Genomic DNA, 14,642 nt, shown 5'->3' with positions numbered 1-14,642 from the left:
CGATTTCGGAAGTTTATAATTTTTTTTACGTATAACGCAAAATAAAAAAAATATATAGCCTGTTGATTATCAATTAAAATGCATCGCTAATAAAGCTTAAAATTGGTTATTATGAGAAGAAAAAATTTCTTTAATTCAAAACACTCACTGAAATGAAAATTTTTGAAGCGAAACTTCTTAGGCATCGATGGACGAGCGAGAATGGAGAGTAAAATTTCAAGGCCATGCAACGTTTTGGGCATTTTCGTTCCACGAGAGAGAAAAAAGATATAACGTAGAGGAAAAAGAGAGACAGAGCTATATCTTATATATATCTTAGAAACACTTTAGGCTATTTTTCCTGAGTTTTTCCTTGTGGTTGCTAATTTCTAGTGAGAAATAACACTGCCTACTTCTTGGCGCTTGTTTGTTGGTGCAAACTTGTAGGAAATATATTATTGGCGTTATAAACGGTGGTGTTGATTTTGAATAAAACACAATTTTTTTAGAAAATTATTGTCACTTCTCCTTATTATGATAATATTGGTATGGCTCAATTGCGTAAGGAATAAAACATCGGTAAAATGACCGCCGCGGCCTTGGCAGCACACCTCCACCCGATGGTCAAAATTTTCGATGACGCTGAGGCATAATTGAGGTTCTGTGCCGTTAATGTGCCGAGTTATCTCATCCTTTAGCTCTTGAATTGTTGCTGGCTTGTCGATGTACACCTTTTCTTTGAAACAACTCCAAAGAAAGAAGTCCAACGGTGTCAAATCACATGATCTTGGCAGCCAATTGACATCGCCGCGACGTGAGATTATTCGGCCATAAAATTTTTCGCGCAAACGAGCCATTGTTTCGATAGCTGTGTGAAACCACATATCGTCCACATCCATATCTTCCGATTCGGGCCATAAAAAGTTCGTTATCATCTCACGATAGCGAACACTATTCACAGTAACTGCCTGACCGGTCTCATTTTGGAAAAAATACGGCCCAATGATGCCGCCGGCCCATAAACCGCACCAAAAAGTCACTCTTTGTGGGTGCATTGATTTTTCGGCAATCACTCTTGGATTATCATTTGCCCAAATGCGGCAGTTCTGCTTACTGACGAATCCACTGAGGTGAAAATGTGCCTCATCACTGAAGATGATTTTCTTCACGAAGTGCGCGATATGCATTTTGATTTGAACGCCTGTTTTCATAATAAGACTGAATTCCTTTAACGCGTTGCTCGATTATGTGTCTTTCCATGGCTCAAATTGAGTTAGTCTGAAATTGAAAAATGTCAAATGAAATGCAGAAAAAAACCTGATATTTAGGTGTGGTTTACATTCAATATCGGCCCTTGAGATTTAACCACCCTTTATTTCCTTGTTGCCTACTGCTTGGGGCGTTTTTTGGTCCCAATTTTTTGGCGTTTTTTTTGGTGGCTACTTTTTGGCGCTCATTTCCGTTTCCTGGCTAGTGCCTGTGCGTACTATAAAGTGCTTTCCTTTCAGGCGTCGGATTTATTGGTATTGCTTTGCGGTAATTTGTGCCGTTGCTGCGGTCCTGGAATCGCTGCGTTTGTGCGGGTGATAAATGCTCGGCGTAGTACGCGTTGTTGCCACGGTTTGTGTCCGGCATTTACCTACACCGGTCGACCCTTCTCCGATTTTTGTAAATTTTGTCCATTTGTATTCTCTGCAAATGTTGTGAATTTATTTAGATATATATTCTTTCTCTCTCTCTCTCTCATTCTCTCTCGGGTCTCTCCCTCTTTCTTTGTCTGCCTTGAAAGTTTCACTTCTGTTATGTGTACTGTTTATATTCATAAGCTAGGAAAATAATCTTATCTAAAGTGACTTTTCGCTAGTTAGAGGTCACTCATTTAAATTTTTTGTTTTTTAAATACGAAACGCTTTTTACCATGAAGAGGAAAATGATGAGAATGTAGAGTTTTGAAATCTAATTTTTTGTTTTCCCTTAGTCTACCTGCATCCCTATGTATATGAAATTATTGGCATTAAGCGGGATACTCTCTAGAAATATGACGTTATCCAAAAAACTACTAAATACGAAATATTAAGCCCATGGAAAAAGATTTTGGGGCTCCAAATTAAGCTAGAAATTCGAAAAATTAGAATTTCTGCCAAGTAAATATACACTTGGAGAAGGTCACTGCTGTGCGAACTAGCAGATGCCGACATCTTATAGAACGGTGCGAAAACAACAGCACACAACCGTGTACAATGGAAGAGTCTTGTCGAGGCTCTACGCTCCCGCAAGGAGTGAGCAAGGGGGAAAAATATACACCTCGCGATAACTGGTAGCACAGCAACATTTTGACCGATTTGCCAATTTTTCTTAATTTTCTCAGCCAATTTTAAAATTTTATAAAAAAATTATAAAAGTTCCACCAACTTTTTTTCATCCCAATTCCACGGCATTAGTTAGATTTATTTAGATTTTTTAGAAAAATTTTTGGTATGCAGTTTTATAGCTTATTAAATTTTAATATTAAAAAGTGCCCGTTTGAAGTAGTCGAAAAATTCCAATGATTTTTTTTTAATTTTTCCACCTGATTGTGTTTCGCATTTGCTCCACGTAAGAAAATATCGGGCATTCGTTGCATGGCAAAAACTGTAATGGACATTCAAAACCACAAAAACAAAAATGAAATTTGTCAAAAATGGTCAAAGAATGATGTTGTTCCATTTTGTCGCGGGCTGTATAATTAAAAAAAAAAAAAAACAAAATAGTTGTGACTTTTCTTCTCCGTGAAACATTAAAATGAAGAAAAAGGTTTTTCTAATAGCGATCGCCCCTCGGTAGGCCATGGCAAACGTCTGAGAGTATTTCTACCATGAAAAAGTTCCTCATACAAAATATCTGTCTTTCGGAGTCGGCTTAACACTGCAGGTCCCTCCATTTGTGGAATAAAATCAAGACACACGCCACAAATAGGAGGAGGAGCTCCACCAAATCCATGCGGGTGTAAGTGAGCAATTTCCTGAAATTTTTGAAAATTTCATATTTTTTGATAACTTCACGTTTTCAAAAAGTTATAGTACATGTTTTTCTCATTCATTTTATTTTTACCCTAATGCACATTCTTCTATGCTTAAATGTATGACTCAAAAACTGTATAAGAATTCCATTCGCAAATTAAGCTATTAACTCTACAGTTCTCAACTGCTTTCGGAATTTAATATTTTTAGCAATTTTCTGTGCTTTTCTCATAAAAACAATCTTCGCAGGGCAGTCGACAATTAGCAGCGTTTTTCTCTCCCTCAAATTATCGCTTTTGTGCAAGTTTATTTATGCTTTGCTGATCTCGCTAAGTTCAAGGCTTTGTAAATTACAGTGATTTTACATTGTTAATGTCATGGACGTACCCACCTTGTGAGTTTAGCTGGCTAAGCAGCCGGAACGCTACTGCTCTACATATATACATAGGTACATATGATATATACATACATATGTGCGTTAGGGCGTATGGCCCTCCGTGCGAAAATAAAAATTAGTACAACAAAAAATTAGTACTGTTTTCCATCGAAATTATAAAATTTATTATAATTATTTTTAAGCTTCCGCCTAAATATTTCCGAAAGATATTAAATAAAATTTACTTGAGCAGGCTCGATTTGTGGGTACCTCCAAAAATTTCATTATTTTCATTCTGTAGATACATTTCCTTTTTTAAACTTTGCATGCATACCTTTTAAGTATAAACTGTTCTTCACCTGACGTGAAATAAAATATATTTTTTTTAATATTTAAAAAATATTTCATATTTAAAAAACAAATTTTATTTATAAAAAACTCGATTTTGGTGGTACAGCGCACGCTCGATAACGTGAACTAATTCAAACCAAGACAGTACACGTTAACAAAAGTGTTCACGATTTGGAATGCCCAAAAAGACTAAGTAAATATATTTTTTCACATTTAAATTTAAATTTTGTTCTTGTTTTCGTTACATATTAATTGAAAATTAAGTCATACGATGGTTTTATTTAAAAAACTCAGTCATCTTTTTTTGTATCTTCTGTATTTATAAAACTTGAAGCACAGCTTTCTCCCTTAACCGTCTTAGCACAATCAAATCATTTTGATCGACGTCTTCATGACCAGCTCATATTAACACCTGGTTGAAAATTTCAATTGCTTCAGTCGGCCTAATTTTTTCCAGTTGCTCTGATACGCTGTCATCATCGGATTCGTCCTCTTGTTGTTTATCGTCATCTGCATTACCCTCCTCGATATCTTCGTTGCATTCATGAATGGCTGGTAACGTGAATTCAATCTGAAATGTTTAATAAAAAAAGTTTTTCCAATAACCCACATACATATCTTTGAGCACATCTGCAAACACGAAAGAACCTGAGGCTTTAAACTACTAAGGAGATCAACGGTGTTGCTCATCAAGGTGCGATGTAACCTTAAAAAACAACCAGTTAGCCTTAAAAATCGGGCAAAACTTAAAAGGAATACCTGTGGAACAAATCACTCATGAAACCATTGCTTGAAAATAGCCGACGTCATTAAGGCGGATTTCGAGCTCTTGTAGTCGGTGGGACACTGAAAGTTTTTAAAGCAGCGTGGATTCTTCGCCTTTTCAATTACCAAAAGCTTGAGCTTGTGGGATCCAGTGGCGTTTCAATAGCATAAAAACGTGATTCGCTGCTATTCGAACTTTACCCCTGGGCATCTCTTCTCCAAACTTGACGTGTACGTTTTTCTCTGACCTTTTCACCAGAAAACATAAGCGGAAACACTCTTTGCAAAACCAAAACCGCGACTGAAATATTTTACTCCTTACATGCAATTACGAATAAAATTTAATAATTAGTGGATTCCCCAATTTCAGAATTACTTGAGATCAATGTAGGTTAGGTTAGGTTAGGTTGAAGCGGTTGTCTTATGGGACACACTCAGGCTCATAGCCCATTGTGATGCCGCGTGGGGGAGCTTTCCCTATTTCTCCTAAAACCATTGTGCGCTTTTCAAAAATTTTTGAAGATCTCCTATTTCTGTGGAACTGAGATCTTCCAATTCGTTAAAAAATTGTTTGCCTAGAATAGCAAATCTCCGTCTGGATAGAGCAGGACAATGGCACAGAAGGTGCAAGATTGTCTCCTCCTCTTCCTCATCGAGACAACTTCTACAGAAGTCGTGTGTTTGCACACCCATCCTTTGGGCGTGCCTACCTATTAGGCAATGTCCCGTTATGACTGAAATTAGTGTGCTAAGATTGTGTTTGTTTTGGCTTAGCAAAGATTCTGTGCGTTTAGCACTAAGAGTCGGCCACAGTTGACGGGCGATTTTGCAGGTGGCTTCATTGCGCCATCTCACGTTTGCTTTCCTTACGATTCCTTCGAGGATAAGTAGCTTACATGTTTGTAAGGGAATGCCTATGTCGTTGTCTATGCACTCATCGGTCAACTTGGTGCCGAGTCTCGCTAGTTCATCGGCTCTACAGTTACCCTCAATGTCGCGATGGCCAGGAACCCATATTATCCTTAGGCGAAATGACTCAGCCATCTCGTTAAGAGATGTGCGGCATTTCATGGCTACCTTGGAGGTTGTCGACTGTTTTGTGAGGGATTTTATCGCCGCCTGGCTGTCAGTGAAAATGTGGATGTCCTTTCCAGATATCGCATCACACTGTACCAGTGTCGCGGCTTTCGTTATTGCCATCAGTTCGGCCTGAAAGACACTACAGTAGTCGGGGAGCCGAAAACTGAAGGAGATCCCCAGATGCTCGGAGTATACACCTCCGCCCACCTTTCCCTCGAGCTTTGAGCCATCTGTGTATACATGGATAGACTCGCCCTGTCTTACATCGTCCCGTTCCCACTCTTCCCTTGAGGGTAGGAGGGTCGTGAACGATGTAATGGCAAGTGTGGGCGGGAGTGCATAGTCCACCAACCCGGGAATCTCCGAAGTGCCAGCCAGGATTTTGCCGTGACCGTAGCTCTTATTTGACCACTTGCTTAAAGTGTTCAGCCTTATTGCCGTGCTGCGCGCGATATATTTTGCCTGCAAATCTACTGGCAGGAAGTTTAACGTCGCATATAATGCTTTCGATGGTGTTGTTGACATCGCGCCAGTTATGAGAACAGATGCTAGTCTTTGAACCTTGTCAAGTTTTTTGATGTTCACCCCCTTCTCAAGGGCATTCCACCATATTACAATGCCATAGTAGAGAATAGGCCTAACTACTGCTGTGTACAGCCAGTGTACCATTCTGGGTTCCAATCCCCATCTCTTCCCAATTAGCCTTCCGCAGGAGTACAACGCCATCATGGATTTGCGTACTCTATCTGCGACTGTGAGCCCCCAATTTAGCTTTCTATCCAGTATAAGTCCTAGATATTTCGCCTTTTCTGTTACTCTAAGTGGTTTCCCTCCTAGGAGTATGTGTTTTAGAGCAGGTGTTTTATGTTTCCTGCTAAATAGTATCAGATCCGTTTTCTCCGGATTTACTTCAAGTCCTCAATGTCCAGAAAGGCAGCGAGGGTGTATTCCTTATAGTGAAGTGATCAATGTAAACTACATACAAATAAATCTAACATTTATTGTTCATATTGTAGAGCTTTTTGGGTTTGTTCACGTATTAGAGTAGTCAATGCACGAAAATGTCTGTTCACGTTTTGGGGTGTTCACGCTTTAGAGCGTTCACGTTATCGAGCGTGCGCTGTATTCCTAAATCGGTTCAGCTAATGTAAGCTTAATATTTTTTCGAAATGTTTTTGGATAAAGTCTTAGGGCGATCAATTTAGAGGTAACGGATTTTAAATAGAAATAAAACAACGGAAATTCAAATTGATTAGGCATTCTTTATTATTTTTGTGTAGAACCATTCATGAAGTTTATTTTTTAAGGATAATTCCTTTCAAATGTTTGCCGCTAATGCGCCGTAATTCTGTCATCCGTAAACACCAGTTTTGAATGATTCGCTAGAGAACTTCGGTCGGTATCTCGTGAATAACTTTAGTAATGCTGGCTTCCAATGCCTCAATCGAAGCTGGTTTATTCACAAAGCATTTAGATTTTACATACCCCCACAAATAAAAGTCCAAAGGTAAGATATCACACGACCTTGGTGGCCAATCCACTGCAATCTCCATTGCGCAGACAATTCTACAAATTTTGTTCATAAATCCTAGAAAAGACAATTATTGACCGATTTTAATAATTTCCCTCTTAGAATGCTCGTGAATGATTTTGGTAGAAATTGTCTAGGTCCAAATTTCAATTTTTTTTATTATATCACAACACACCCTTGAATAAGGGTATCTTTGTGAGTAATTCGGAAAAACTTTAAAAATAAAAAATTTTATGTACTAAAATTCGGTTTGGCATGATTTTATTGCTGTTCTAATCAACGGTAATACCATATCCCGGCAAGTACGCGAATTTCCGGCCCCCCATAAGAGGCGAAATCATCCCCCAACTACCTAGAACCTTCAAAAATAATATTTTTCAAGGACAAACCAAGAATATTGGCCGGAAAATTTTCAATTTTTGGGCCTGCTGAATCTGAATTCGATATCAGGTTGCCTTTGCGGGGTCAAATTGAAGGCCAATTGAAGGACAAACACAGAATATTTAATGAAAAATTAAAAAAATACCTCATTTATACGTTTTTGGGGTTGCTGAGTCCGAATTTGATATCAATTTGTCCTATCGGGGTCAAATTGTCTGAATTAGGGTGAAACTTATTTAGGCACGAAAGTCAGCTAAGGGTTTGGATTAAATTCACAATTTCTCTTACAAATTGAGTGCGTTAAAGTCTCTGCTACAACAATCCTTCATGTTTGTCCGAGACGAGAGATTTATTGCTCTTGGAAACGCAGTAAATCCATAGTTTCACGGGCTGTTCTAAATTATAAATTGAGCTTCGGTTCTCCAAGGCAATATGGGTTCGTCGCCAATCGTTGAACGGTCACAAATCTGGCTATTTTCAGCGATTACTGCTTCTCTGCTTTTGAAAATAAGTCTCAGGTGTATAATATCTACACTGACTTCTCGATAGCTGTTGACACAAGCTTTTGGTTTTTATTCAACATTGTGCGTGCGTCTTGATGTTGTTCCACAAAATGGAGGGACCGACAGTTTTAAGGCGACTCCAAACGGCAAATGGGTTTTAATGAAGAGCTTTTTCATGGCCTGCCGAGGGATGATCGCTCTTAGAAAAACTTTTTCTATCTTTTTAATGTTTCTTGTACGGGTATTGGAACCTACCAACTTCCGAATGGTAGTCACGCGCCAACCCAATAATTTCAGCATTTATGAAAACTTTGAAAACGCAAATATTTCTGCGCTGCTGCTATTTTTATTAGAAACTTGGCAAACTTTAACTTCACAGGGTGGGCTAAACTTTTCACTCTCTTCCTAACGGACGTCCATTAAAAGGCAAGCCATTGAATCCGAAAAGAGTTGGATACCTTTTGGTATTCCCCAACGCAGAGATCTTCAATTCCACTTCCTCTATCAGCATCGCCGTATATGGCTCTAAATATTACCTAGAGTTCAAGCGTTTGGATTCACTCGCAGGGCGTAGTCCTGGATCTTAGCTGAATGCGCTAAATCTCTTCGTCGTTCCATCATCTGTGATATTTGACATATCGAAGCGTAAGGCATCGACTCGCAATGCTTTCGAAGACGGCTCTAGAGGCCGATCCTTCAACTATGACCATCATTAAAGTTTATTGGTAGTGATAGGCATAGCGGGCTACAGAACGCGGTTTCTCTTCGTCTATAGAGAACTTTTGTAAATAAAATACTTCCCTCAACACTCCTGTCGCCTTACCATATGCGGCTTACTTACTTTGCTTCCCTTGTACCAGGTAATAACGGTGCAAATACGCAATTCTTACCCTCTTTATTTTCCTTTGTATTTTCCTGTTGTGAAAGAATAAAAATCCTCGCACGTGGCTTACTGCGCACATCTTCAAGAAACATTTACAATCTACAATAATGTACAATTCGCATGGTGGAAACTTTCAGCCAGCCAACATAGCCAGCTGCGCCACGTTTCCAACCCAAAACTGGCTACACGGCAATGCAAGGCGTAAAACGAATTCAAGAACAGCCGACCAACTGTATATACTTTCATATACTACAATACCTACCCGTACATATGGTATGATAAGTACAAATGTACGCGTAAGAACGTACATCTGTGATCACAATAATAGCAGCGCAACATATTGTTTAACTGTTGATTTATTTTCTATTTACATCTTTCAAAAAAATATAATTCAGTACTCTAAATGTGCTACTTAGTGGTACTGCCAATTTTGACATATGTTTGGGGGGTAGATCTTCGGAAGGGCTATGACATCACTAAATTAGAGAGAGTGCAAAGGACTGCATGTATTGGCATCACTGGGACGTGTAGAATATGCCCCGCCGCCGTCCTTAACGTCATTCCGCACTTACTTCCCGTCGGTCCTGAAGTTCAATCCAATGCTGCTTGAAGGAGGAGGTAGATTTCTCCTTTCTTCTCAGTAATTCGTGAAGATCTCCCCATACGCAAACTTGGTTTTGTGGGTTGTGCTATCGTTATTTTTCCAAGCAGGCTGGATTGGAAGGAGGGGAAAGTCTACCCAGACATAGGTGACTCTGTTTTCCGAAAACGGATCCAAGATGGAATCTGGAGTTTAAGCGGGGGTTTTCCCAAAATCAGCCAATATTTCGTGTTCTTTTTAATTGAAGCGATAACCGTTTACGCGATTTTAACCGAGTTTAATAAACCGCGCAGTCGTTTTTTTCTCGTGCTAACGGACGCCAGTTGGACACACCAAGTGAAGCCAAGTCCTTTCTCACCTGATCTTTCCAACGCAGAGGAGGCCTTCCTCTTCCTCTGCTTCCACCAGCTGGTACCGCATCGAGTAGTTTCAGAGCCGGAGCGTTCGTATCCATTAGGACGACAAGACCCAGCCAGCGTATCCACTGGATCTTTATTCGCTGCGCTATGTCTCTGTCGTCGTAAAGCTCACACAGCTCATCGTTCCATCACCTGCGATATTCGCCGTTGCCAACGTGCAAAGGTCCAAAAGTCTTGCGCAGAATCTTTCTCTCAAACACTCCAAGCGTCGCTTCATCGGATGTTGTCATCGTCCAAGCTTCTGCGCCATACGTTAGGACGGGCTCGATGAGAGTCTTGTAGAGCGTTAGTTTTGTTCGTGGAGAGAGGACTTTACTACCCAGTTGCCTACTTGGTCCGAAGAAGCACTTGTTGGCAAGAGAGATTCTACGTTGGATTTTCTGGCTGACATTGTTATCGGTGTTAATGCTGGTTCCTAAATAAACGAAGTAGCTATTTTACAACCTAGAAATCATAGCTGTCAACAGTGACGTCGGTGCCGATACTCGACTGCGCCGACTGTTTGTTTGATGACAGGAGGTACATCGTTCACCACCAGACCCATTCGGTTTGCCTCTTTATCTTGCCAATATTTCACTCTTCTTTAAACTGCCGAAAAATAGTGGTGTTATTTCAAGCAAAGGTCTTCGCGATCCGGCAGGCAAGCCAAACGCTAAAGGATCGCTGTTGAAAGGGATACTTAAATATCATTTACAATAGTCAAGCTGCGATCAAGGCCCTGTCATCGCCATCATTTCATTTATTGCCCAAAATCATTTTAACATAGGAGTTTACAAAGTTGTCATCGCCATGTTGTAGCTCTCTTCTGGTCATCAATTCCTGTAAGGAGGAGATCAAACGTCACGAACGTGCCGCAAAAAATTTCTCCTATCTGGGTTCCTGGGCATAGGAACATAAAGGGAAACGAGCTTGTCAGGAAAGTGTCGACCGAACCGGTTTCAGTTCAGTTTCAGACATCAGTGTCCCCTTTCACAGTTTCTTTCTTATAAAAGCGGCAGTCAGTTGAGCTTCTATCTTATCGTGTGCTATCTCAAAAACGCTTTGGCCTCAGTACGACAGAAGCAGGACGCTTAAAGTGTTGGGGATCCCCCGCCATTGAATTTCCAAACTCATGGTGGTGGTCACCGTTCACTGACTAATGGGAACTCATGTGGAGAAGCTGCAACTTCTGTACAACCCCCATTGCAGGAGCTGTGGGGAGTCTGCAGAGAAAGAGACTGTTGTTCTTTGCAAATGTTCTGATTTGGCCGCTAGGCGCTTGAGGTTCCTTAGTGTGTCTTTCTGGGAGAGCCTGAGACAGCTCTCCGGCCTAGATCCCGTTTCTCTCCTCCATTACATCAACAACACTGGATGGCTGTGGATGGTTTTTCTTCATTTTAGTCTTAAACTTTTTCGCTGGTACTGGTCTACATTATGGTATCGAAACGGCACTCGAGTTCTACTTGTAGTGTACCCGTGGTACTCTTGCCATATAGCCTACCTACGTGCATAGCTCATACCGTAACAAATCTTTATATATAAAAATTAATGTTTGTCTGTATGCCATCGATGAACTCAAAAACTACGGGACCAATTATTATAAAAATTAATATATATATGTATTTTTCCACGGAGAAGGTTTGTAGAATATGCTCATTGATGCCACTCGCCACCAGGTGGCGCTGCAGAGTAGCAACTTCTGCCCCGTTCAACCGATTGCCATAAAAATTAGTATGACCATGTATTTTTACACAGAGGAAACGAATATGACATGTTCATAGACATAAATCGCCACCAGGTGCTTTAGAATGAATTGAATATTTGTGTACTGATTTTTCTTTAAAGTTATTTTTCTTAAATTTATTTTAGTTGTTGGCGTAGCAACGCGCGCCGGGTATAGCTAGTATTATATAAACCCAAGTCTGAAATTTTGTTCAAATTAAAAAACGTTCATCGAAGTGTTTTACTTCGACAGAATTTTTAGAAAAATTCTGAGAACGTAGTTTTTCCAATAAATTTTAAGGTAGCTAGAAACTCGCGTTTATTTTTTATATTTTTATATATATTTTTTTTTTTATTGACGGATTATCTTCCATATAACGAATGCTCGAAGGTTTTTTATACGCAGAAAATTAACCAATTGTCAAAAATCAACGCGCACTTGGACTTGCTCTAAACTTGCATCTTATTCGAGGCGCATTCATTAAAGATGGTGGCGTTAGACCAACAACAATGTTTTGTTCGTTTGATTGTCAAAGGCAAAGTAGGAAATAAAGAATGAATTCGCCTTGTTTCGCTCTAGGCTGACAGCCACGTGGGCACGGCGAAAGAAAAAACACAAATCAGCTTATTTACCGATGCCACCTTTAATAGATTCGTCTTGCCTCTTTTTTTCAAATTTTGTACAAAGTATGAAACTTTAAGGGTACCCTGTGGTCTAGAGCACGAAAATTTCACCTATTTTCATGATTTTTTTTTTGCCATTAAAAATTTCAAAAACGATGTTTCAACTTTTCGGGCTTATTAGTACGTTTATTGAGCATACAAAAAATTTTTTTTTTACTTTTGAAACAATATTTATTATTATAAAAATGCCGCTGAAGATGACCCTCTCGAAAAATCGAACCCAGACGGCGTAGATGATTTCGAGACTTCTACTCATCTGAAACACAAAATTCAAGAAGATTTTTAATCAGAAAGAGGGCAGTTATAGTCGGAACTAGAACAAATCGAAAAAATGAAAAATTGACAAAATGGCGCACTTTTGAAAAAAAAGTTCGTAAAATCGGGTTTTTTCACTAGTTTTTTAGTTTAAAAAATAGGAAATTATTTAAATAACATTATGATTCTAGTTCCGCCGATAGCGATACATGTTGTGAACAACATATCCAAATTTCAAGTGATTCGGTTGAATAGTTTTTTTGTTTTCATCCCCGCCGTGCCGAAAAAAGTAGTTTCGAAATAAATGAGTTTAAAGTGTGAGGTACAGGAGCGCGCGGACCGCTTTCTACCTAGTTAATGGGCTGTAGAGGCTATAATATTGGGAATTTCCGCATGAAAATTTCACAGTATATTCTTACGATATACTTTCGAAATATCGAAAAAACAAATAATCGATTTTTGGAAATTTCTAGACCCGCGGCTGGCCTTAAGTTATACGGGTGTGTAAGCAATAAATAAATCGTGAAAAGTTTGCAATATGTCGCACTGCTATTAATGTGAACGCCGGTGTACGATTATGTACAATACCTATGAACATCGTCAACAACAACAACAATAGCGCTTGCATAAGAAAGAAGTCAAAGAAATTCGTGGCAGCAATTTCAACGTTGTTGCCTGAGTATCCATTCTTCTTTACTTCTTCACGGCTTTTACAGTTGATTGCATCGCATTCCTAAATTGCATTGTGGCAGCGCTAACGGCATTTAGTTGGGCGCTTCTTGCACCCCTTGCGCATGTGCAACCATCCAGCATATAGTTGCACGTTGAGGGCAACCACCCTTAATTTCATTTAATTTATAGCGCGAAGAAGTAAACGACGAAGCAACTTAAGGAGGCGCACACAAACATCCACAAGGCACACAGAGGCATGCACACATCCATACAAGTAATGCCACGCCAAAAGTATAGGGAACCCAATAGAGGAGGCAAATAGAGTTTTGTATGTAGGTACAGATGTGTAGGTATGTGTAGCAACGTGTAAGTTGTGTGCACACACACATACGTTGAGAGTTCATATGAATACTTTACAAGGTGGCGCAAAATTAATCATCCGATTTTCTTTTTAAATAACTTTTCTAAATAATAGAAAAGAAATAATTTTGGGTGATGGAAATCCCTATGATTGACGTACGCCGCCACTTGCAAAAGTAATAAATTTTCCAATGGGGTCATTAATTTTGCGTCACCTTGTATGATTGCGTACATACACATATATGCATGCCTTTGTGTGCTTTACCTGGCGGCCAAATTAAAATGCCACATTTAATTCCATGTCGTCGATTTTTGTCGCTGGTCGCTAAAACATCGCCGCTTATTCGATGGTTACTGCAATTGTTGTTGTTTTTACACAAGTTATTTTAGAAGTTTTGCAAATGTGCTTTGGCTCCGCATTCTTCGCTCTAAGAATGTATATGTAGTATGTAAGTGTGTGTGCAGTAGTTGCGCTACAGAGGCACTGTAATATCAGGCCGTACCTATACATACACGTACATGTATGCACATATCCAACTACCTGCATACATATACAAAAATATGTATAGTATACAATATTTCTTGAAAATATGTCTCCATTTGGTTCGCTTTAACTGTGAGTAGATAACCCTTCACGTGCAGTTGGGCTGCTACTAGTGGCTGAGTTCTTCATCGCGTCCATATAGAGAAAGAAGCGCACTTTAAGGAGTCCCGGTGGTCTAGAGCTCGAAAATTTAGGATATTTTCAGGAATTTGATTTTACAATAAAAAAATTAAAAACGATATTTATTTAGAGTAGAGTGAATGTCCCGATTTAAGTTTTGGCCGGTGCTTACATCGATTTCTTTTAACTTTCGCTTTATTCGAATGATCAACTTTAGCTCTGTTGATTCTTCCCTCTTTCCTTTTCCCCTCCCCTGCCACTGTAGGGTATCCCAACGAACAAATTTTAAATTTTTGTCCAAGTGGGCCCGTCGTAAGGGCAGCCATTTAACCTAGCCTAGCCTAGTCCCGCCAGAAATTCTGTGACGATTTTTTCAATGCCTACGGTGAGAACAAATTGGTAGAAAAAGTTTCGATCTTTTTGCTTTTGTTTGTATGC

The sequence above is a fragment of the Anastrepha obliqua genome, chromosome 4 (genome assembly GCF_027943255.1).
Source record: "Anastrepha obliqua isolate idAnaObli1 chromosome 4, idAnaObli1_1.0, whole genome shotgun sequence".
Classification (NCBI taxonomy): Eukaryota; Metazoa; Arthropoda; class Insecta; order Diptera; family Tephritidae; genus Anastrepha; species Anastrepha obliqua.
The sequence above is the reverse complement of the archived record's forward strand: the minus strand, read 5'-3'. Positions refer to the sequence as shown.